This window comes from Heterodontus francisci, chromosome 2, assembly GCF_036365525.1.
Source record: "Heterodontus francisci isolate sHetFra1 chromosome 2, sHetFra1.hap1, whole genome shotgun sequence".
NCBI lineage: Eukaryota > Metazoa > Chordata > Chondrichthyes > Heterodontiformes > Heterodontidae > Heterodontus > Heterodontus francisci.
In genome coordinates, this window is record NC_090372.1 from 219,560,357 (window position 1) to 219,582,916 (window position 22,560).

At 48.3% G+C, this 22,560-nt stretch overlaps 1 protein-coding gene across 6 annotated transcripts in view; it reads left to right on the top strand.

Moving 5' to 3' along the window:
• Positions 1-20,996: 20,996 nt before the first annotated feature.
• The window catches only part of zgc:86598 (STKc_CK2_alpha domain-containing protein), a 106,793-nt gene continuing 105,229 nt past the window's right edge, over positions 20,997-22,560 (top strand). For 2 of the 6 annotated variants that reach the window (XM_068015929.1, XM_068015955.1), the window contains exon 1: positions 21,004-21,148. The gene's annotated coding sequence lies outside the window, so the exon portion shown is untranslated. Of the gene's footprint in view, positions 21,149-22,560 lie in introns of all 6 variants that reach the window. The other 4 variants (XM_068015964.1, XM_068015945.1, XM_068015937.1 and 1 more) reach the window with 4 other exon arrangements.

Below are 22,560 nucleotides of genomic sequence, written 5' to 3' on the forward strand. Positions count from 1 at the left end.
TCTTATTGAAGATGGTCATTTGCCTGGCACTTGTGTGGCACGAATGTTACTTGCCACTTATCAGCCCAAGCCTGGATATTGTCCAGGTCTTGCTGCATTTCTGTATGAACTGCTTCAGTATCCGAGGAGTCGCAAATGATGCTGAACATTGTGCAGTCATCAGCAAACATCCCCACTTCTGACCTTATGATTGAAGGAAGGTCATTGATGAAGCAGCTGAAGATGTTTGAGCCTAGGACACTACCCTGAGAAACTCCTGCAGTGATGTCCTGGAGCTGAGATGATTGACCTCCAACAACCACAACCATCATCCTTTGCGCTAGGTACAACTCCAACCAGTGGAGAGTTTTTCCTGATTCCCGTTGACTCCACTTTTCCAAGGGCTCCTTGATGCCATACTCAGCCAAATGCTGCCTCGATGTCAAGGGCAGTCATTCTCACCTCACCTCTTGAGTTCAGCTCTTTTGTCCATGTTTGAACCGAGGCTGTAATGAGGTCAGGAGATGAGTGACCCTGGCGGAACCCAAACTGAGCGTCACTGGACAGGTTATTGCTAAGCAAGTGCTGATTGATAGCACTGTCAATGACACCTTCCATCACTTTACTGATGATCAAGAGTGGACTAATGGGGCGGTAATTGGCCGGGTTGGACTTGTCCTGCTTTTTGCGTACAGGACATACCTGGGCAATTTTCCACATTGCTGGGTAGATGCCAGTGTTGTAGCTGTACTGGAACACCTTGGCTAGGGGTGCGGCAAGTTCTGAAGCACAGGTCTTTAGTATTATTGCCGGAATATTGTCAGGGCCCATAGCCTTTGCAGTATCCAGTGCCTTCAGTCATTTCTTGATATCGCGCGGAGTGAATCGAATTGGCTGAAGTCTGGCATCTGTGATGCTGGGGACTGCAGGAGGAGATGCAAGTGCTTCAGCCTTATCTTTTGCACTGATGTGCTGGGCTCCCCCATCATTGAGGATGGGGCTATTTGTGGAGACATCTCCTCCAGGTAGTTGTTTAATTGTCCACCACCATTCACGGCTGGATGTGGCAGGACTGCAGAGCTTAGATCTGATCCGTTGCTTATGGGATCGCTTAGCTCCGTCTATTGCATGCTGCTTACGCAGTTTGGCACACAGATAGTCCTGGGTTGTAGCTTCACCAGGTTGACAGCTCATTTTGAGGTATGCCTGGTGCTGCTCCTGGCATGCCCTCCTGCACTCTTCATTGAACCAGGGTTGGTCTCTCAGCTTGATGGTAATGGTAGAGTGGGGGATATGCCGGGCCGTGAGGTTACATATTGTGGTTGAGTACAATTCTGCTGCTGCTGATGGCCCACAGCACCTCATGGATGCCCAGTTTTGAATTGCTAGATCTGTTTGAAATCTATCCCATTTAGCACGGTGGTAGTGCCACATCACACAATGGAGGGTATCCTCAATGTGAAGACAGGGCTTTGTCTCCACAAGGACTGTGCGGTGGTCACTCCTATCAACTATCAATAGTATCATGGACAGCTGCATCTGCGGTAGGCAGATTGGCGAGGAAGAGGTGAAGTATGTTTTTCCCTCTTGTTGGTTCCCTTACCATCTGCCGCATACCCAGTCCAGCAGCTATGTCCTTTAGGACTTGGCCAGCTCGGTCAGTAGTGGTGCTACCAAGCCACTCTTGGTGATGGACACTGAAGTCCCCCACCCAGAGTACATTCTATGCCCTTGCCACCCTCAGTGCTTCCTCCAAGTGGTGTTCAACATGGAGGAGTACTGATTCATCAGCTGAGGGAGGGATGTAGGTGGTAATCAGCAGGAGGTTTCCTTACCCATGTTTGACCTGATGCCATGAGACTTCATGGGATCTGGAGTCAATGTTGAGGACTCCCAGGGCAACACCCTCCCGACTGTATGCGAAGTACTCATTTAATACCTCAGTCATGCCCTCTGCCTCCACAAGAAAGCCTTCTTTGTTTTTTAATCAGTTCTGACAATGAATGTCGTGTGGTTAGACTCTCTCCTGTTGAAAATGGTCTTTGTCTGGCACTTATGTGGCCTGAATGGTACCTGCCATTTATTAGTACATGCCCTGGATTTGCTGCATGCGGGCATGGACTGCTATATTAATAGATAATGAAGGGCTTTACATTCTTGAGGCACTGGAACTACTTTTGGGGGGATGGGACCTGTACATGGCAGACGGATCGCACCTTAGCTGGACTGGGACAAATATCCTCACAGGGGTTTTGCTGGTGCTGTTAGGAAGGGTTTAAACTAGCTTGGCAGGAAGGTGGGAACCTGAGACGAGAGTCAGAAAGGAGAGAAGAAAAGAAAAGGAAATGGAAGGCAGAAAATTAGTAAGGCTGTTTGGAAGGCAGAGAAAACAAAGGCTAGAAAATAGACAACAAGTGAGTTTGGCAATGCTAAATGATATATACTTGAATGCAAGAAGTCTGGGGAATAAGGCAGATGAGCTGAGAGCACAGATTGACATGGAGGAGTGTGAGAATATAGCTGGTACTGAGACATAGCTGAAAGAAGGGCAGAAAGGGCAGTTCAACATTTCTGGTTACAGGGTTTTCAGACAAGATAGAGAGAGGATAAAAAAGAAAGGGGGGAGTTCTTAATAGTCATTCAAGAATCTGAGGAGGGGTGAAATGGTAGAAGGATCATCAAATGAAGCCATATGGGTTGAACTGAAGAATAAAAAAGGGGCAGTCACACTCCTGGGAGTGTACTATAGACCCCCAAAAAGTCAGAGGGAGATAGAAGAGCATTTTTTAAATATTCTTTCCTGGGATGTGGGTGTCACTGGCAAGGCCAGCATTAGTTGCACATCCTTAATTGTCCTTGACAACTGAGTGGTTTGTTATAAAAACAAGAAATGCTGGAAATACTCAGCAAGTCTGGCAGCTTCTTGGAGAGAGAAGCAGAGTTAACGTTTCAGGTCAGTGACCCTTCTTCAGAACTAGCAGATATTAGAAATGTAAAAGGTTTTAAGCGAGTAAAGTGGGAGTGGGGCAAGAGATAAAAAAAGGCAATGTGTTGATAGGACAAGGTCACAGAGAATAACTGACCAGAATGTCATGGAGCAAAGGCAAACAATAAGTTAATGGTGTGGTGAAAGACAAAACGTTAGGGCAGAGAGGGTGTTAATTGACTGTAAAATGAACAGCCCTGGCTCCAAGCACAAACATTAAAAAAACAGTGGGTAGGCACCGTAGAAACAAACTAAACAAACTAAAATAAAATAAACAAATAAAAAAGAAAGAAGAAAAAATAACTAAAAATAAAAAGGGGGGCTGTCATGCTCTGAAATTATTGAACTCAATGTTCAGTCCGGCAGGCTGTAGTGTGCCTAATCGATAAATGAGATGCTGTTCCTCGAGCTTGCGTTGATGTTCACCGGAACACTGCAGCAATCCCAGGACAGAGATGTGAGCATGAGAGCAGGGGGGAGTGTTGAAATGGCAAGCAACCGGAAGCTCGGGGTCCTGCTTGCGGACTGAGAGGAGGTGCTCCGCAAAGCAGTCACCCAGTCTGCGTTTGGTCTCCCCAATGTAGAGGAGACCACACTGTGAGCAGCGAATACAGTATACTACATTGAAAGAAGTGTTTGGGGCCTGGGATAGTGAGGAGAGAGGAGGTAAATGGGCAGGTATTACACCTCTTGTGATTGCAGGGTAAGGTGCCGTGGGAAGGGGACAAGATGGTGGGGGTAATGTAGGAGTGCACGAGGGTGTCACGGAGGGAATGATCCCTTCGGAATGCTGACAGGGGAAGGGAGGGGAAGATGCGTTTGGTAGTGGCATCACGCTGGAGGTGGCGAAAATGGCGGAGGATGATCCTTTGGATGTGGAGGCTGATGGGGTGAAAAGTGAGGACAAGGGGAACCCTGTCACGGTTCTGGGAGGGAGGGGAAGGGGTGAGGGTAGAGGTGCGGGAAATGGGCCGGACACGGTTGAGGGCCCTGTCAACAACAGTGGGGGGAATCCTTGGTTGAGGAAAAAGGAAGACATATCAGAAGCGCTGTCATGGAAGGTAGCATCATCAGAGCAGATGCGTCGGAGATGGAGAAACTGGGAGAATGGAATGGAGTCCGTACAGGAGGCAGGGTGTGAAGAAGTGCAGTCGAGGTAGCTGTGGGAGTCAGTGGGCTTGTAATGAATATTAGTAGACAGCCTATCCCCAGAGATGGAGACAGAGAAGTTGAGGAAGGGAAGTGTCGGAGATGGACCATGTAAAGGTGAGAAAAGGTTGGAAATTGGAAGCAAAGTTGATCAGGTTTCCCAGTTCGGGGCGGAAGCAGGAAACGGCACCGATACAGTCATCAATGTACTGGAAAAAGAGTTGGGGGAGGGGGCCTGAATAGGACTGGAACAGGGAATTTTCAACATATCCCACAAAAAGACAGGCAAAGCTAGGACGCAGGCGGGTATCCATAGCAACACCTTTTACTTGAAGGAAGTGAGTGGAGTTGAAGGAGAAGTTGTTCAATGTGAGAACAAGTTCAGCCAGGCGGAGGAGGGTGGTGGTGGATGGGGACTGGTTGGGCCTCTGTTCCAGGAAGAAGCGGAGAGCCCTCAAACCATCCTGGTGGGGGATGGAGGTGTAGAGCGATTGGACGTCCATAGTGAAGAGGAGGCGGTTGGGGCCAGGAAACTGGAAATTGTCAAAATGACGTACGGTGTCAGAAGAGTCACGGATGTAGGTGGGAAGAGACTGGACCAGGGGAGAAAAGGTGGAGTCAAGATAGGAAGAAATGAGTTCACAGGGGCAGGAACAGGCTGACACAATGGGTCTGCCGGGACAGTCCTGTTTGTGGACTTTGGGAAGGAGGTAGAAGCGGGCTGTCCGGTGTTGCGGGACTATGAGGTTGGAAGCTGTAGGGGGAAGATCTCCAGAGGAGATGAGGTCAGTGACAGTCCTTTGGACAGTGGCTTGATGTTCGGTGGTGGGGTCATGGTCCAGAGGGAGGTAGGAGGAAGTGTCTGAGAGTTGGCGTTGAGCTTCTGCAAGGTAGAGGTCGGTACGCCATACGACAACAGCACCACCCTTGTCTGCAGGTTTGATGACCATGTCGGGGTTAGACCTGAGAGAACGGAGTGCCTCAAGTTCGGAGGGGGACAGGTTAGAGTGAGTGAGGGGGGCAGAAAAATTGAGACGGCCGATGTCTCGCTGACAGTTTTCAATGAAAAGATCAAGAGCGGGTAAGAGGCCAGAGGGAAGGGTCCAGGTAGAGGGAGAACACTGGAGGTGGGTGAATGGGTCTGCTGGTCGGGGGGAGGACCCCTGGTCAAAGAAGTGAGCACAGAGGTGAAGGTGACAGAAGAAGAGCTCAACATCATGCCAAGCATGAAATTCATTGAGGTGGGGGTGTAAGGGGATAAAACTGAGTCCTTTGCTGAGTACAGAACGTTCAGCGTCAGAGAGGGGGAGGTCTGAGGGTATAGTGAATACACGGCAAGGGGTCAGATCAGAAGGGGTGGGGTCAAAGGGAAGTGAAGGGGAAGAAGGATCTGGAGGGGCATTAGTCTCCATCAGCTGCTGAAGCTTGTGTTCCTTAACACCTGAAAGGAAGAAAAAAAGTTTTTTTTTAATGCCTTGGATAAGACGAAGCATGAAATGAAACTGCGGAGTAGAACAACTTTGAGATAAGGTGAGGCAGTGCTTCTGGAGAGAGAGGTCCAGTGTGTACATGTGGCGGCACACGGCACTGAGTGTGGATCTCAGGATGCTGCAAGAACAGCAGTCCGAGGAACGTTGTATTTCTCGGAGATACCTGTAATCCTCGGTGGATTCAAAACAGGAAGGATAAAACTTCAGCTGGAATCCACTTGGAATAAGTCGGAGTCGGAGACAGTCACTGAGGAAGGAGATGTGGCTGTGAAAACGGGTTTTGGTAGACACTTTATCAAACACCAGGAGGGAAATAGATAGATAGATAGAATAGAAAGAACATTACAGCGCAGTACAGGCTCTTCGGCCCTCGATGTTGCGCCGACCTGTGAAACCATCTGACCTACACTATTCCATTTTCATCCATATGTCTATCCAATGACCACTTAAATGCCCTTAAAGTTGGCGAGTCCACTACTGTTGCAGGCAGGGCGTTCCACGCCCCTACTACTCTCTGAGTAAAGAAACTACCTCTAACATCTGTCCTATATCTATCACCCCTCAACTTAAAGCTATGTCCCCTCGTGTTTGCCATCACCATCCGAGGAAAAAGACTCTCACTATCCACCCTATCTAACCCTCTGATTATCTTATATGTCTCTATTAAGTCACCTCTCCTCCTCCTTCTCTCTAACGAAAACAACCTCAAGTCCCTCAGCCTTTCCTCGTAAGACCTTCCCTCCATACCAGGCAACATCCTAGTAAATCTCCTCTGCACCCTTTCCAAAGCTTCCACGTCCTTCCTATAATGCGGTGACCAGAACTGCACGCAATACTCCAGGTGCAGCTGCACCAGAGTTTTGTACAGCTGCAGCATGACCTCGTGGCTCCGAAACTCGATCCCCCTACTAATAAAAGCTAACACACCATATGCCTTCTTAACAGCCCTATTAACCTGGGTAGCAACTTTCAGGGATTTATGTACCTGGACACCAAGATCTCTCTGCTCATCTACACTACCAAGAATCTTCCCATTAGCCCAGTACTCCTTCCTGTTACTCCTTCCAAAGTGAATCACCTCACACTTTTCCGCATTAAACTCCATTTGCCATCTCTCAGCCCAGCTCTGCAGCTTATCTATGTCCCTCTGTACCCTACAACATCCTTCGGCACTATCCACAACTCCACCGACCTTCGTGTCATCCGCAAATTTACTAACCCACCCTTCTACACCCTCATCCAGGTCATTTATAAAAATGACAAACAGCAGTGGCCCCAAAACAGATCCTTGCGGTACACCACTAGTAACTAAACTCCAGGATGAACATTTGCCATCAACCACCACCCTCTGTCTTCTTTCAGCTCGCCAATTTCTGATCCAAAGCTCTAAATCACCTTCAACCCCATACTTCCGTATTTTCTGCAATAGCCTACCGTGGGGAACCTTATCAAGCGCCTTACTGAAATCCATATACACCACATCCACGACTTTACCCTCATCCACCTGTTTGGTCACCTTCTCAAAAAACTCAATAAGGTTTTATGAGGCACGACCTACCCTTCACAAAACCGTGCTGACTATTGCTAATGAACTTATTCTTTTCAAGATGATTATAAATCCTATCTCTTATAACCTTTTCCAACATTTTACCCACAACCGAAGTAAGGCTCACAGGTCTATAATTACCAGGGCTGTCTCTACTCCCCTTCTTGAACAAGGGGACAACATTTGCTATCCTCCAGTCTTCCGGCACTATTCCTGTCGACAATGACGACATAAAGATCAAGGACAAAGGCTCTGCAATCTCCTCCCTGGCTTCCCAGAGAATCCTAGGATAAATCCCATCTGGCCCAGGGGACTTATCTATTTTCACACTTTCCAAAATTGCTAACACCTCCTCCTTGTGAACCTCAATCCCATCTAGCCTAGTAGTCTGTATCTCAGTATTCTCCTCGACAAATAGAAAGCAACGAAGGTGAACAAGGTAAAAGAGACAAACAAAAATCCCATTGGAGAGAAGAGCAGAACTTCTTCAAGGTAGGCATTCCTGGAAGAGAAGTGGCAGTGAATTAAATGCTAAAATAAAAGCAAACTACTGAAGATGCTGGAAATCTGAAATAAAAACAGGAAGTGCTGGAAATACTCAGCAGGTCTGGCTGCATCTGTGGAGAGAGAAACAGAGTTAACGTTTCAGGTCAGTGACCCTTCATCAGAACTGACAAATATTGGTTTGTTAGGCCATTTCAGAGAGCAGTTAAGAGACAATCACATTGCTGTGGGTCTGGAGTCACATGTAGGCCAGACCAGGTAAGGATGGCAGATTTCCTTCTTTAAAGGACATTATGCAGGCAATATGTATGCAATACACTGAAGTACAAAAAAAAGTCTTGCAGCAATAGTGGAGGATTTCAACGACCGTGATATTAACTGGGATAGAATTAGTGCAAAAGGCACAGAGGGAGGAGAATTCTTGAAATGCATTCAGAAGAACCTTTTTAGTCGGTACGTAGCAATCCCAACAAGAGAGGGGCAGTTCTGGACTTAGTTTTAGGGAATAAAGCTGGGCAGGTGGAGGAGTATCAGTTGGGGAGCACTTAGATGGGAGTGATCATAATTCAGTTAGATTTAGGGTAGTTATGGTAAAGGACAAAGAGAGGCCAAGAATAAAAGTTCTCAAATGGGGAAAATGCTCATTTTGCTAAACTGAGATGTGATTTTAACTAAAGTGAACTGGAAACAACAACTGGTAATTCAGTGTCAGATCAGTGGGATGCATTCAAGGAAAAGATAGTGAGGGTTCAGAGCAAGTATGTTCTCTTAAAGAAAAAGGGTGGAACTAACAAATCCAGAGCCCACTGGATGTCAAGGGGCTTAAAGAAGAGCATAAAGAGCAAAAGGGAAGCTTATAGGAGCAGGAGTAGGCCATTCAGCCCATCGAGCCTGCTCTGCCATTCAGTACGATCATGGCTGATCATCCACTTCAATGCCTTTTTCCCCACACTATCCCTATATCCCTTTATGTCATTTGATTAGAGATACAGCACTGAAACAGGCCCTTCGGCCCACCGAGTCTGTGCCGACCATCAACCACCCATTTATACTAATCCTACATTCCTACCAAACAGCCCCACCTGTCCCTATATTTCCCTACCACCTACCTATACTAGGGGCAATTTATAATGGTCAATTTATCTACCAACCTGCAAGTCTTTTGGCTTGTGGGAGGAAACCGGAGCACCCGGAGAAAACCCACGCAGACACAGGGAGAAGTTGCAAACTCCACACAGGCAGTACCCAGAATCGAACCCGGGTCCCTGGAGCTGTGAGGCTGCAGTGCTAACCACTGCGCCACTGTGCCGTATTTAGAAATCTGTCAGCCAACCAGTAGCCATCAGCTTAATCCCACTTTCCAGCTCTTGGTCCATAGCCTTGTGAGTTACAGCACTTCAAGTGCATATCCAAGTACTTTTTAAATGTTCTGAGGGTTTCTGCCTCGACCATCCTTTCAGGCAATGAGTTCCAGCTCCCCACCAGCCTCTAGGTGAAAAGATTTACTCTCTAAACCTATTATCCTAAATCTATGCACCCTGGTTATGGACCCCTTGACTAATGGGAATAGGGCCTTCTTATCTGTTCTTTCCAGACTCCTCATAATTTTATACACTTCAATTAAGCCTCCCCTCAGCCTCCTCTGTTCCAAAGAAAACCCTAGTCTTTCCAATCTTTCCTCATAACTAAAATTCTCCAGTCCAGGCAACATCCTCGTAAATCTCCTCTGTACCCTCACTAGTGCAATCACAGCTCCCTGCTCTTACATTCTTTGCCTCATTAGTATCCCATATGCCTTCTTGACCAGCTTATCTATCTGTCCAGCCGCCTTCAGGGTTCTGTGGACATTCACTCCAAGGTCCCTCTATTCCTCTACACTTCTCAGTATCCTACCATTTATTGTGTATTCCACTGCCTTGTTAGCCTTCCCCAAATGCATTACCTCACACTTCTCCAGATTGAACTCCATTTGTCACTGTTCCGCCCACCTGACTAGTATATTGTATCTCCTGCAGTCTACAGCTTTCTTCTTCATTATCAACCACACGGCCAGTTTTTGTATCATCTGCAAATTTCTTAATCATACCCCCTACATTCAAGTCCAAATCATTGATATATTCCACAAAAAGCAAGGGACCCAGTGCTGAGCCCTGCGGAATTCCACTGGAAAGAGCCGTCTAGTCATAAAAACACCCAACAACCATTACCCTTTCCTTCCTGCCTCTGAGCCAATTTTGGATCCAACTTGCTACTTTGCCTTGGATCCCATGGGGTTTTACTTTTGTGACCAGTCTGCCATGTGGGACCTTATCAAAAGCCTTGCTAAAATCCATATCTGCGACATCAAATGCACTACCCTCTTCGACCCTCCTTGTTACCTCAAAAAATTCAATCACATTAGTCAGATACGACTTTGTCTTTGATTAATCTGTATTTTTCGAAATAAAGATTTATCCTGTCCCTCAGGTTGACTCGTCTGTAATTACTCAGTCTATCCCTGTCTCCCTTTTTAAACAATGGTACAATATTAGCTATCCTCCAGTCCTCTGGCACCACACCGGTAGCCAGAGAGGTTTGGAAAATGATGGTCAGAGCCTCTGCTATTTCTTCTCTTGCTTCCCTTAACAGCCTAGAATACATTTTGTCTGTGCCTGGGGATTTATCCACTTTCAAAGATGTCAAATCCCTTAATATTTCCTCTCTCACTATGTTAATTTCTAATGTTTCACACTTGAGAAGCAAAAAGAGTATGATCACACTACGGGGGGGTATTCTATTGGCCTCCAAATAGCGAGAAGAAGATAGAGGAGCAAATCTGCAGGGAAATTACAGGGATGTGCAAGAGGCATCAAAGAGGAGACACCTGTCTGATGAGCCTGTACCCAAACAATGGCTTGCCCTATTGATTGAACTATCTGAGATGGCTTTCATTAGCAAGGCATTCAAAGCCATTCTGGGGCATTAGCATTGCAAGGGTGAAGGGGAGAGACTGAAATTCCTCAACTTGAATCTCATTAGAAGGCACCAGAGAATACACTGAGGCAGTTATGTGACCGTTTGTCTATCTCTCTGAAAGATGGGAGTTTCCCTTGGAAAAAGCAGACAAGCCAGTGAATCAAACTGTGCAGAAGCCAGAAGATCTGTCTCGCTCTCTCTCTCCCCCCACGCTCTCTCTCTCCAGAAGGCCTGGTGGGGCATGTGAAGCCTAGCTGCCGGTTGCTAGATCCAACAGGAAGACACCTACAATGCTGTCTCCAAGAAAACCCTGAACCAGGTGGGTCAGCCACAAAGTGCACTTCACCCAGCCAAAGACTACAAGAGCATAACTTCAGCTGGAAGACAGTCGAATCACCCGACCTCTACAAAGAACAAAAAACAGTACAGCACAGGAACAGGCCATTCGGCCCTCCAAGCCTGCGCCGATCTTGATGCCTGCCTAAACTAAAACCTTCTGCACTTCCAGGGTCCGTATCCCTCTATTCCCATCCTATTCATGTATTTGTCAAGACGCCTCTTAAACGTCTCTATGGTACCTGCTTCCACCACCTCCCCTGGCAACAAGTTCCAGGCACTCACCACCCTCTGTGTAAAGAACTTGCCTCGCACATCCCCTCTAAACTTTGCCCCTCTCACCTTAAACCTGTGTCCCCTAGTAACTGACTCTTCCAGCCTGGGAAAAAGCTTCTGACTATCCACTCTGTCCATACCGCTTACAACTTTGTAAACCTCTATCATGTCGCCCCTCCACCTCCGTTTTTCCAGTGAAAACAATCCGAGTTTTTCCAACCTCTCCTCATAGCTAATGCCCTCCAGACAAGGCAACATCCTGGTAAACCTCCTCTGTACCCTCTCCAAAGCCTCCACGTCCTTCTGGTAGTGTGGCGACCAGAATTGCACGCAATATTCTAAGTGTGGCCTAACTGAAGTTCTGTACAGCTGCAGCGTGACTTGCCAATTTTTATACTCTATGCCCCGACCGATGAAGGCAAGCATGCCGTATGCCTTCTTGACTACCTTATCCACCTGCGTTGCCACTTTCAGTGACCTGTGGACCTGTACGCCCAGATCTCTCTGCCTGTCAATACTCCTAAGGGTTCTGCCATTTACTGTATACTTCCCACCTGTATTAGATCTTCCAAAATGCATTACCTCACATTTGTCCGGATTAAATTCCATCTGCCATTTCTCCGCCCAAGTCTCCAACCGATCTATATCCTGCTGTATCCTCTGACAATCCACATCACTGTCCGCAACTCCACCAACCTTTGTGTCGTCCGCAAACTTACTAATCAGACCAGCTACATTTTCCTCCAAATCATTTATATATACTACAAAGAGCAAAGGTCCCAGCACTGATCCCTGCGGAACACCACTAGTCACATCCCTCCATTCAGAAAAGCAGACTTCCACTGCTACCCTCTGTCTTCTATGACCGAGCCAGTTCTGTATCCATCTTGCCAGCTCACCTCTGATCTCATGTGACTTCACCTTTTGTACCAGTCTGCCATGAGGGACCTTGTAAAACGCTTTACTGAAGTCCATATAGATAACATCCACTGCCCTTCCTTCATCAATCATCTTGGTTGGTCTTCAATCATCTTCAATGCAACTCCCCCACCCCTTTTACATCCCCCTCTATCCTGCCTGAAGCTTCTAAATCCCGGAACATTTAGCTGCCAATCCTGTCCTTCCCTCAACCAAGTCTCTGTAATAGCAACAACATCATAGTTCCAAGTACTAATCCAAGCTCTAAGTTCATCTGCCTTACCCGTTATACTTCTCACATTGAAACAAATGCACTTCAGACCACTGGTCCCGCTGTGCTCTGCAATATCTCCCTGCCTGCCCTTCCTCTTAGTCTTACTGGCCTGATTTACTAGTTCTCCCTCATTTATTTCACCTGCTGATCTACTGCTCTGGTTCCCACCCCCCCCGCCACACTAGTTTAAACCCTCCCGAGTGACGCTAGCAAACCTCGCAGACAGGATATTTGTGCCCCTCCAGTTTAGATGCAACCCGTCCTTCTTGTGCAGGTCCCATCTGTCCCTGAAGAGATCCCAATGGTCCAGATATCTGAAACCCTCCCTTCTACACCAGCTGTTCAGCCATGTGTTTAGCTGCACTATCTTCCTATTTCTAGCCTCACTGGCACGTGGCACAGGGAGTAATCCCGAGATTACAACCCTAGAGGTCCTGTCTTTTAACTTTCTACCTAACCCCCTAAACTCCCCCTGCAGGACCTCGTCACTCTTCCTGCCTATGTCGTTGGTACCGATGTGTACCACAACCTCTGGCTGTTCACCCTCCCCCTTCAGAATGCCCCCTGTCTGTTCAGAGACATCCTTGACCCTGGCACCAGGGAGGCAACATACCATCCTGGAGCAGTGGTGCCACTGCTCTGGCTGCTGCTGTTTTCCCCTGATAGTCTATCCCCCCCAACAGTATCCAAAACGGTATACTTGTTAGAGAGGGGGATAGCCACAGGGGATTCCTGCACTGACTGCCTGCCCCTTCTAGCGGTCACCCATCTATCTGCCTGCACCTTGGGTGTAACCACTTCTCTAAAACTCCTGTCTATGACACTTTCTGCCACCTGCATGCTCCTAAGTGCATCCAGTTGCTGCTCCAACCGATCCATGCGGTCTGTGAGGAGCTGCAACTGGGTACACTTCCTGCAGATGTAGTCGTCCGGAACGCTGGAAGCATCACGGACCTCCCACATCTCACAGGTGAAGCACTTCACCCCTCTAACTGACATTTCTAGCACTAATTAATAAATAAAAACAAATACTTATTAAATCCTTATTAAATTGTTATAATTAACGATATGGTCCCTAGTGCTAGATTCCTACTATAAATATTAAATGCTAACTAAATACAGTAATCTCCTCCCTCTGGTTTAGTTACTCTACTTATTAATTAGTTAACTAGGGTTTTAATCAATTTTTATCAATGATTGTGCATTAATTTTTATTTGTTCTGGACTCTAATCCAACCACATATCTACTCCTCTTCACTCTGTAATCTATGTGTGTGTGTGTGATTCTCGTGTGTGTGCGTGAATGTGTAGTGTAATTTTATTATTTTTATTACATCTGGTTTAGATTGTTACGTATAATAAACTCACTTTTTTCTTGTTTGAACTCAAGAAAACCCGTCCGATTGGTTCTTTTACGACCACAACAAAGGTAAAAGATAAATTCTCACTGAAGTGGTAAGCACATGCACTGTTCAAAAAGGAACAAACCCTGTTGAGGTCTAATAAGAGGAAGGGCAAGAGGGAAGCCTTGTGACCCCTCCTCACCTGGCCATAACAGTGAACTTATCCACTTTGGCCAAAAGAACAGAAAAGCAACATATTATTTAAATGGTGAGAGATTGCAGAACTCTGAGATGCAGAGGAATCTGGTACACAAACACAAAAGGTTAGGATGCAGATACAGCAAGTGATTAAGAAGGTAAATGCAATGTTGCCGTTTATTGCAAAGGGATTGGAATATAAAAGTGGAGATGTTTTGCTACAGTTGTAGCGGGCATTGGTGAGACCACATCTAGAATATTGTGCACAGTTTTGGTCTCCTTAAGAAAGGATATAATTGCATTGGAAGCAGTTCGGGGAAGGTTCACTCAACTGATTCCTGGGATGAGAGGGTTATCGTATGAGGAAAAGTTTGCACAGGTTGAGTGTGTATTCATTGGAGTTTAGAAGGAAGAGAGGTGATCATATTGAAACATATAAGTGTCTTAGGCCCAACCATAAGATCAGAAGTGGGGATGTTCGTTGATGATTGCACAATGATCAGCACCATTCGCGACTTCTCAGATACTGAAGCAGTCCGTGTAGAAATTCAGCAAGACCTGGATAATATCCAGGCTTGGGCTGATAAGTGGCAAGTAACATTCACGCCACACAAGTGCCAGGCAATGACCATCACCAACAAGAGAATCTAACCATTTCCCCTTGACATTCAATGGCATTACCATCGCTGAATCCCCCACTATCCACATCCTGGGGGTTACCATTGACCAGATACTGAACTGGAGTAGCCATATAAATACCGTGGCTACAAGAGCAGGTCAGAGGCTAGGAATCCTGCGGCGAGTAACTCACCTCCTGACTCCCCAAAGCCTGTCCAGCATCTACAAGGCACAAGTCAGGAGTGTGATGGAATACTCTCCACTTGCCTGGATGGATGCAGCTCCAACAACACTCAAGAAGCTCAACACCATCCAGGACAAAGCAGCCCGCTTGATTGGCATCCCATCTACAAACATTCACTCCCTCCACCACCGACACACAGTGGCAGCAGTGTGCACCATCTACAAGATGCACTGCAGCAACGCACCAAGGCTCCTTAGACAGCACCTTCCAAACCCAACTAGAAGGACAAGGGCAGCAGATGTCACCCACCATCCTGACTTGGATCTATATCGCCGTTCCTTCACTGACGCTGGGTCAAAATCCTGGAACTCCCTTCCTAACAGCACTGTGGGTGTACCTACCTCACATGGACTGCAGCGGTTCAAGAAGGCAACTCACCACCACCTTCTAGAGGGCAATTAGGGATGGGCAATAAATGCTGGCCTGGCCAGCGACACCCACATCCCATGAATGAAAAAAAAAAAGATTCTGAGGGGACTTGACAGGGTGGATGTTGAACGGATGTTTCCTCTTGTGGGAGAGGCTAAAACTAGGGGCACAGTTTAAAAATAAGGGGTCTCCCATTTAAGACCGACATGAGGAGAATTCTTTTCTCTCAGAGGGTCATGAGTCTGTGGAATTCTCTTCCCCAGATAGCAGTGGAGGCTGGGTCATTCTTAAGGCAGAGGTAGACAGATTCTTGACAAAGGAGTCAAAGGGTATTGGGGGTAAGCAGGAAAGTGGAGTTGAATCCACACATAGATCACCCAAGATCTTATTGAATGGTGGAGCAGGCTCGAGGGGCTGAATGGCCTACTCCTGCTCCTAGTTCGTATGTTCGTACGTTCCAACAAGGATGAAAGGCAGGGGAACCAAAGCAGGGCTCCATGGATGACAAGGGAGATAGAGATTATGATGAAACAAAAAAAGAGGGTGTATGATGCATGTCAGATGAATTCTTCAAGTGAGAACCAGGCGAAGGACAATAAGTTGAGAGGGGAGGTAAAGAGGAAAATAAGACTGGCAAAGAGATAATATGAGAATAGAATGGCAGTTAAGAGAAAAGGTAACCCAAAAACCATCTGCCGCATGTAAATAGTAAGTGGGTAGTAAGAGGTGCGGTGGGTTCTATTAGGGATAAAGAGGGTGATATGTGCTTCGAGGTGCAGAGTTAGGCTAGAACCTATGGGTACTTTGTACCAGTTTTTACGAAGGAAGAAGATGCTGACAAAATATCAGTAGAAGTGGAGATGGTAGAGATAATGGATGGGGTGAAAATTGATAGGTAGGATGTCCAGGAAAGGCTGGCTTATGCTTAAAAGTGGATAAGTCACCTGGTCCGGATGGCTTGTATCCCAGGTTGCTAAAGGAAGTGGGGATGGAGATAGTGGAAGGGCTTGCCATAATCTTCCAATCTTCCGTGGATATGGGGGGAGGTGCCAAAGGATTGGAGAGTGGCACGTGTGACACCCTTATTCAAGAAAGGGTGTAAGGACAGTCCAAGTAACTACAGGCCACTTAGTTTAACATCATTAGTGGGTAAGGTTTGAGAAATAATAAACAGGGTAAAAGTCAATGGGCACTTGGAGAGGTTTGAGTTAATTGAGGATAGCCAACATAGATTTGTAAAAGGCTTGACTTGTCTATTTGAATTTTTTGATGAAGTAACAGAGAAGGTTGACGAAAGGAATGTGGTGGATGTTGTTTATATGGATTTTAAGAACATATTGTCAAAGTATAACATTAAAAGCTGGTTAACAAAATTGAGGCTGATGGAACAGCTTGGATAAAAGATGAGCTCAAGGAGTTGTGATAAATGGTTATTTTTTCAGACTGGAGGATGGTAGACAGTGGTGTCCCCGAAGCTTCAGTGCTAGAACCACTGCTTTTTTTGATAGAAATGTAAATGACTTGGAAATTGGAATATGGAGTAAAATTTCAAAATTTGACAATATACCAAACTTAGAGGAGTGGCAAACAGTGAGGATGATACCAATTGACTGCAACAGGACATAGATTAGCAGAATGGGCAGACAAGTGGCAGATGGAATTTAATACTGACAAGTGTGAGGTGATGTATTTTGGTAGAAAGTATAGAGAGAGCCAATATTGACTTAATGGCACAGTTCTAATGAGTGTGCAGGAACAGAGGGACCTGGGGGTTCATGTGCATTGATACTTGAAGGTGGCAGGACATATTGAGAGAGTGGTTAGTAAAGCATGTGCAATCTTGGGTTTCAGAAATAGACGCATTGAGTACAAAAGCAGAGAAGTTATGCTGAACATTTATAAAGCTCTGGTTAGGCCCCAGCTAGAGTATTGTGTCCAGTTCTGGTCACCACACTTTAGGAAGCATGTGAGGGTCCTTGAGAGGGTGCAGAGGAGATTTACCAGAATGGTTTCAGAGATGAGGGATTTTACAAGGTTAGGTTGGAGGAGCTGGGGTTGTTCTCCTTGGAGCAAAGAAGATTGAGGGGCGATTTGATAGAGGTGTACAAGATTATGACAGGCTTAGATAAAGTGGACAAAGAAAAGCTGTTTCCATTAGCTGATGGTACAAGGACTAGGAGGCACAGATTGAAGAGATGCAGGGTGGATGTGAGGAAGAACTTTTTTACGCAGTGAGTGGTAATGACCTGGAACTCACTGCCTACAAGGGTGATGGAAGTAGAGAAGAAGAATGATTTCAAAAGGAAATTGAATGGGCACTTGAAGGAACTAAACTTGCAGGACTATGGGGCTAGATTGAGGGAATGGGACTGACCTAATTGCTCTGCAGAGAGCTGGCATGGACTTGATGGGCCGAATGGCCTCCTCCTGTCCCACAATGTCTCTATCTAGGGGAGTTAAGGGTTAATATTCAAACGTCTTTGTATCAAAGTTTCCAAGATAAGCAGGATGGCTTTGAAATGTCATGAGAGGAAATCATAGCTTGTCTTCTGCTTTTGGTGTCTGTGTGTTATATATGAAAAATATTTGTGCAAGGAAATACTTGACAGCAATGATCTGTTGGGGAAATTGATGGGATTGAAGGCCGATAAATCCCCAGGGCCTGATGGTCTACATCCCAGAGTACTTAAGGAAGTGGTCCTAGAAATGGGTGGGCCGAAGGGCCTGTTTCTATGCTGTATGACTCTATGACTCTAAATAGTGGATGCATTGGTGGTCATCTTCCAAGATTCTATAGACTCTGGAACAGTTCCTACAGATTGGAGGGTAGCTAATGTAACCCCACTATTTAAAAAGGGAGGTAGAGAGAAAGCAGGGAATTATAGACCAGTCAGCCTGACGTCGGTAGTGGGGAAAATTCTAGAGTCCATTATCAAAGATTTTATAGCAGAGCACTTGGAGAACAGTGGGAGAATCGGGCAGAGTCAGCATGGATTTACGAAAGGGAAATCATGCTTGACAAATCTACTAGAATTCTTTGAGGATGTAACGAGTAGAGTTGATGAGAGGTGGCCAGTGGATGTGGTTTATTTGGACTTGCAGAAGGCTTTCGACAAAGTCCCACATAAGAGATTAGCATGTAAAATTAAAGCGCATGGGATTGGGGGTAGTGTATTGCGATGGATAGAAAATTGGTTGGCGGACAGGAAACTAAGAGTAGGGTCTTTTTCCGAATGGCAGACAGTGACTAGTGGGGTACCGCAGGGATTGGTGCCAGGACCCCAGCTATTCACAATATACATTAATGATTTAGATGAGGGAACTAAATGTAATATCTCCAGATTTGCAGATGACACAAAACTGGGTGGGAGGGTGGGTTGTGAGGAGGATGCAAAGAGGCTTCAGGGTGATTTGGACAAGTTGAGTGAGTGGGCTAATGCATGGCAGATGCAGTATAATGTGGATAAATGTGAGGTTATCCACTTTGGTAGCAAAAACAGGAAGGCAGATTATTATCTGAATGGCTATAAACTGAGAGAGGGGAATATGCAGCGAGACCTGGGTGTTCTCGTACACCAGTCGCTGAAGGTAAGCATGCAGGTGCAACAGGCAGTAAAAAAGGCAAATGGTATGTTGGCCTTCATAGCGAGAGGATTCGAGTACAGGAGCAGGGATGTCTTGCTGCAGTTTTACAGGGCCTTGGTGAGGCCACACCTGGAATATTGTGTGCAGTTTTGGTCTCCTTATCTGAGAAAGGATGTTCTTGCTATAGGGGGAGTGCATCCAAGGTTTACCAGACTGATTCCCAGGATGGTGGGACTGATGTATGAGGAGAGATTGAGTTGGTTAGGATTATATTTGCTGGAGTTCAGAAGAGTGAGGGGGGATCTCATAGAAACCTGTAGAATTCTAACAGGACTTGACAGGGTAGATGCAGGAAGGATGTTCCCGATGGTGGGGGAGTCCAGAACCAGGTGTCATTGTCTAAGGATGTCTAAAGGTAAACCTTTCAGGACTGAGATGAAGAGAAATTTCTTCACCCAGAGCGTGGGGAGCCTGTGGAATTCGCTACCACAGAAAGCAGTTGAGGCCAAAACATTGTATGTTTTCGAGAAGGAGTTAGATATAGCTCTTGGGTCTAAAGGGATTAAAGGATCTGGGGTGAAAGCGGGAACAGGTTGGATGATCAGCCATGATCATAAGGAATTGCGGAGCAGGCTCAAAGGGCCGAATGGCCTACTGCTGCTCCTATTTTCTATGTTTCTAACCATGAGTGACTAAAGTTTTGTTGTGGTGGTCAGTGTAAAAAACACAGGTAGAGGGATCCATTAACCATAGTACAGAAAGATAACAGTTAGGTCTGGATGTCCTGTTTAAGGGAAGTCGCTTTGGAATAAACAGAATGACTCTGTTCAAAAGGATTTGGGAATAGCTACATCATAAGGTCAGTTACCTTTGACATTGACAAAATATAGTTTATAAAGGAGCGTGGTGTTCAATAGTCCTTCAAAAAGCTCAAAAGATATAGAGTCTGAAAGCTACTTTCTGTATACAGTTTGATTGCTCACTGTGCTGGACATAAATAATGTCTGTTCTGTATGCTCCACCATCGAGTATCTCGTGCTGACTTGAAACATGTTATTGTGAACCAGGGGAAGAAGCAGGTTGACTGTGAACAGCAGGATTAAGACAGGGTCAGGTATAGTGTGTGTGTGCTAGATGTCACTGTTATTGCAACTGAAAGCTCTTCTGAACTCCTGTGTCTCTCCTCATCAAATAACTGCATAGATGGCAGAGGTCAAGCAGGCCAGCTGTCTAAGCAGCTAGCACGATGTTACAGTGATGGAAGTGGGCAGTCTTGGTGATGGGGTGGACATGGGTTTGAAAGTTCATCCTGGGATCAAATATGACGCCAAAGTCACGAGCAGCGTGGCTCAGCCCGAGACAGATAGAGGTGGTGGTGAGGTGTGGCTGAGTGTCGTCTGCGTACGTGTGAAATCTTTTGTGTTTTCGGATGATGTCACCAAGGGGCAGCATGCAGATGAGGAAGGATGTGAAGGCATTAGAGAGGGTGCAGAAAGGTTTTACGAGAATGGTTCCAAAGATGAGGGACTTCAGTTCTGTGGATAGATTGGAGAAGCTGGAGTTGTTCTCCTGAGAGAAGAGAAAGTTGAAGAGCAGATTTGATCGAGGTGTTCAAAATTATTTGTGTTCTGGACAGAATAGATGGGGAGAAACTTTTCCTGTTAGCGGAAGGATGGAGGGACACCGATTTAAGGTGATTGGGAAAGAACTAGAGGCGATACAAGGAAAAACCTTTTTAACAGCCAGTGGTTAATCTGGAATGTACTGCCTGAGTGTGGTGGAGGCAGATTCAGTCGTGGCTTTCAAAAGGGAATTAAATCATAGAATGGTTACAGCATAGAAGAAAACCATTCGGCCCCTTGTCTCTGTGCCAGCTCTCTAAGAGCAAATCACCAAGTCCCACTCCCCCTGCCCAGTTGACTGATGCTGATGTCCTTGTGCTCTGAAACCATACAATAAGTGTTGCAGCCCTCACTATTTAGTGAATTTAAATTTGATGGTTACTAAACATTGAATTAGGTTACATTCATTCAGTATGTAAAATACTGGGGCATTGAGTCACCTACAGAATTTGCTCACCGAGGCTAACAAACTACAACTCCCAGGATGCCCTGTGCGACAGCAACGGGAGCGATGCATCTCGGGAGATGTAGTTCCTCACCTCATGACTGCCAGGGCTGCAACCACGCATTGAACTACACCTCCCACAATGCCCCAGAACATGACTTTTACGGTATCCCCTGCGGTCAGAGGGAAAGTGGAACGCGGTTTCGGATAGGGATTAACCCCTGCGGGGCCTCGCTGCCGACGGAGCGCGAGTCGGAGCCGCCATCGCCATATTTATCGTCCAGGGGGGAAGCAGCGAGAGAACGGGAAAGGTAAAGAGCGCGAGTCTGGGGTTGCGGCCATCTCCCAGCGCTGGCTAGGCCGCACCGATGGGTCGGGTTCACCCAGACTTCAAACACAAACCTCTGAAAACTCGGCCTCTTTTATTGTAGGGACTGAGGGAAAGAGAGCGGATCCCCCTCCATCCAGCCCGAGTCACCCACCTCCCCCCCACTCCATTGCCCCCTCGCTATCTCCCCCCATCTCCCCCTCTCCCCCCCAATCTCCCCATCTCCCCCCTCCCTCCCCTCCTCCCCTCCCTCCCCCCTCCCCCCCCCCTCCCCTCCCCCCCCCTCCCCCTCCCTCCCCCCCCTCCCCCCCTCCCCCCCCCTCCTCCCTCCCCCCCCCTCCCCTCCCTCCCCCCTCCCCTCCTCCCTCCCTCCCCCCCCTCCCCCCCTCCCTCCCCTCCTCTCCCTCCCCCCTCCCCTCCTCCCTCCCCCTCCCTCCCCCCCCCCTCCCTCCCCCTCCTCCCCCCCTCCCTCCCCTCCCCTCCTCCCCTCCCCTCCTCCCCTCCCCCCCTCCCCCCTCCCCTCCTCCCCCCCCTCCTCCCCCCCCCTCCCCCCCCCCCTCCCCCCCCCCCCCCCTCCCCCCCCCCTCCCCCCTCCCCCCCCCTCTCCCCCCTCCCCCTCCTCCCCTCCCCCCCTCCCTCCCCCTCCCCCCCCCGTCTCTCCCCCTCCCCCCCCCGTCTCTCCCCCTCCCCCCCGTCTCTCCCCCTCCCCCCCGTCTCTCCCCCTCCCCCCGCGTCTCTCCCCCTCCCCCCCCGTCTCTCCCCCTCCCCCCCGTCTCTCCCCTCCCCCCCGTCTCTCCCCCTCCCCCCCCGTCTCTCCCCCTCCCCCCCCCGTCTCTCCCCCTCCCCCCCCCGTCTCTCCCCCTCCCCCCCCCGTCTCTCCCCCTCCCCCCCCCCGTCTCTCCCCCTCCCCCCCCCGTCTCTCCCCCTCCCCCCCCGTCTCTCCCCCTCCCCCCCCCCCGTCTCTCCCCCTCCCCCCCCGCCCGTCTCTCCCCCTCCCCCCCCCGTCTCTCCCCTCCCCCCCCCGTCTCTCCCCCTCCCCCCCCCGTCTCTCCCCCTCCCCCCCCGTCTCTCCCCCTCCCCCCCCCGTCTCTCCCCCTCCCCCCCCCGTCTCTCCCCCTCCCCCCCCCGTCTCTCCCCCTCCCCCCCCCCGTCTCTCCCCCTCCCCCCCCCCGTCTCTCCCCCCTCCCCCCCCCGTCTCTCCCCCTCCCCCCCCCGTCTCTCCCCCTCCCCCCCCGTCTCTCCCCCTCCCCCCCCGTCTCTCCCCCTCCCCCCCCGTCTCTCCCCCTCCCCCCCCCGTCTCTCCCCCTCCCCCCCGTCTCTCCCCCTCCCCCCCCCCGTCTCTCCCCCTCCCCCCCCCCGTCTCTCCCCCTCCCCCCCCCGTCTCTCCCCCTCCCA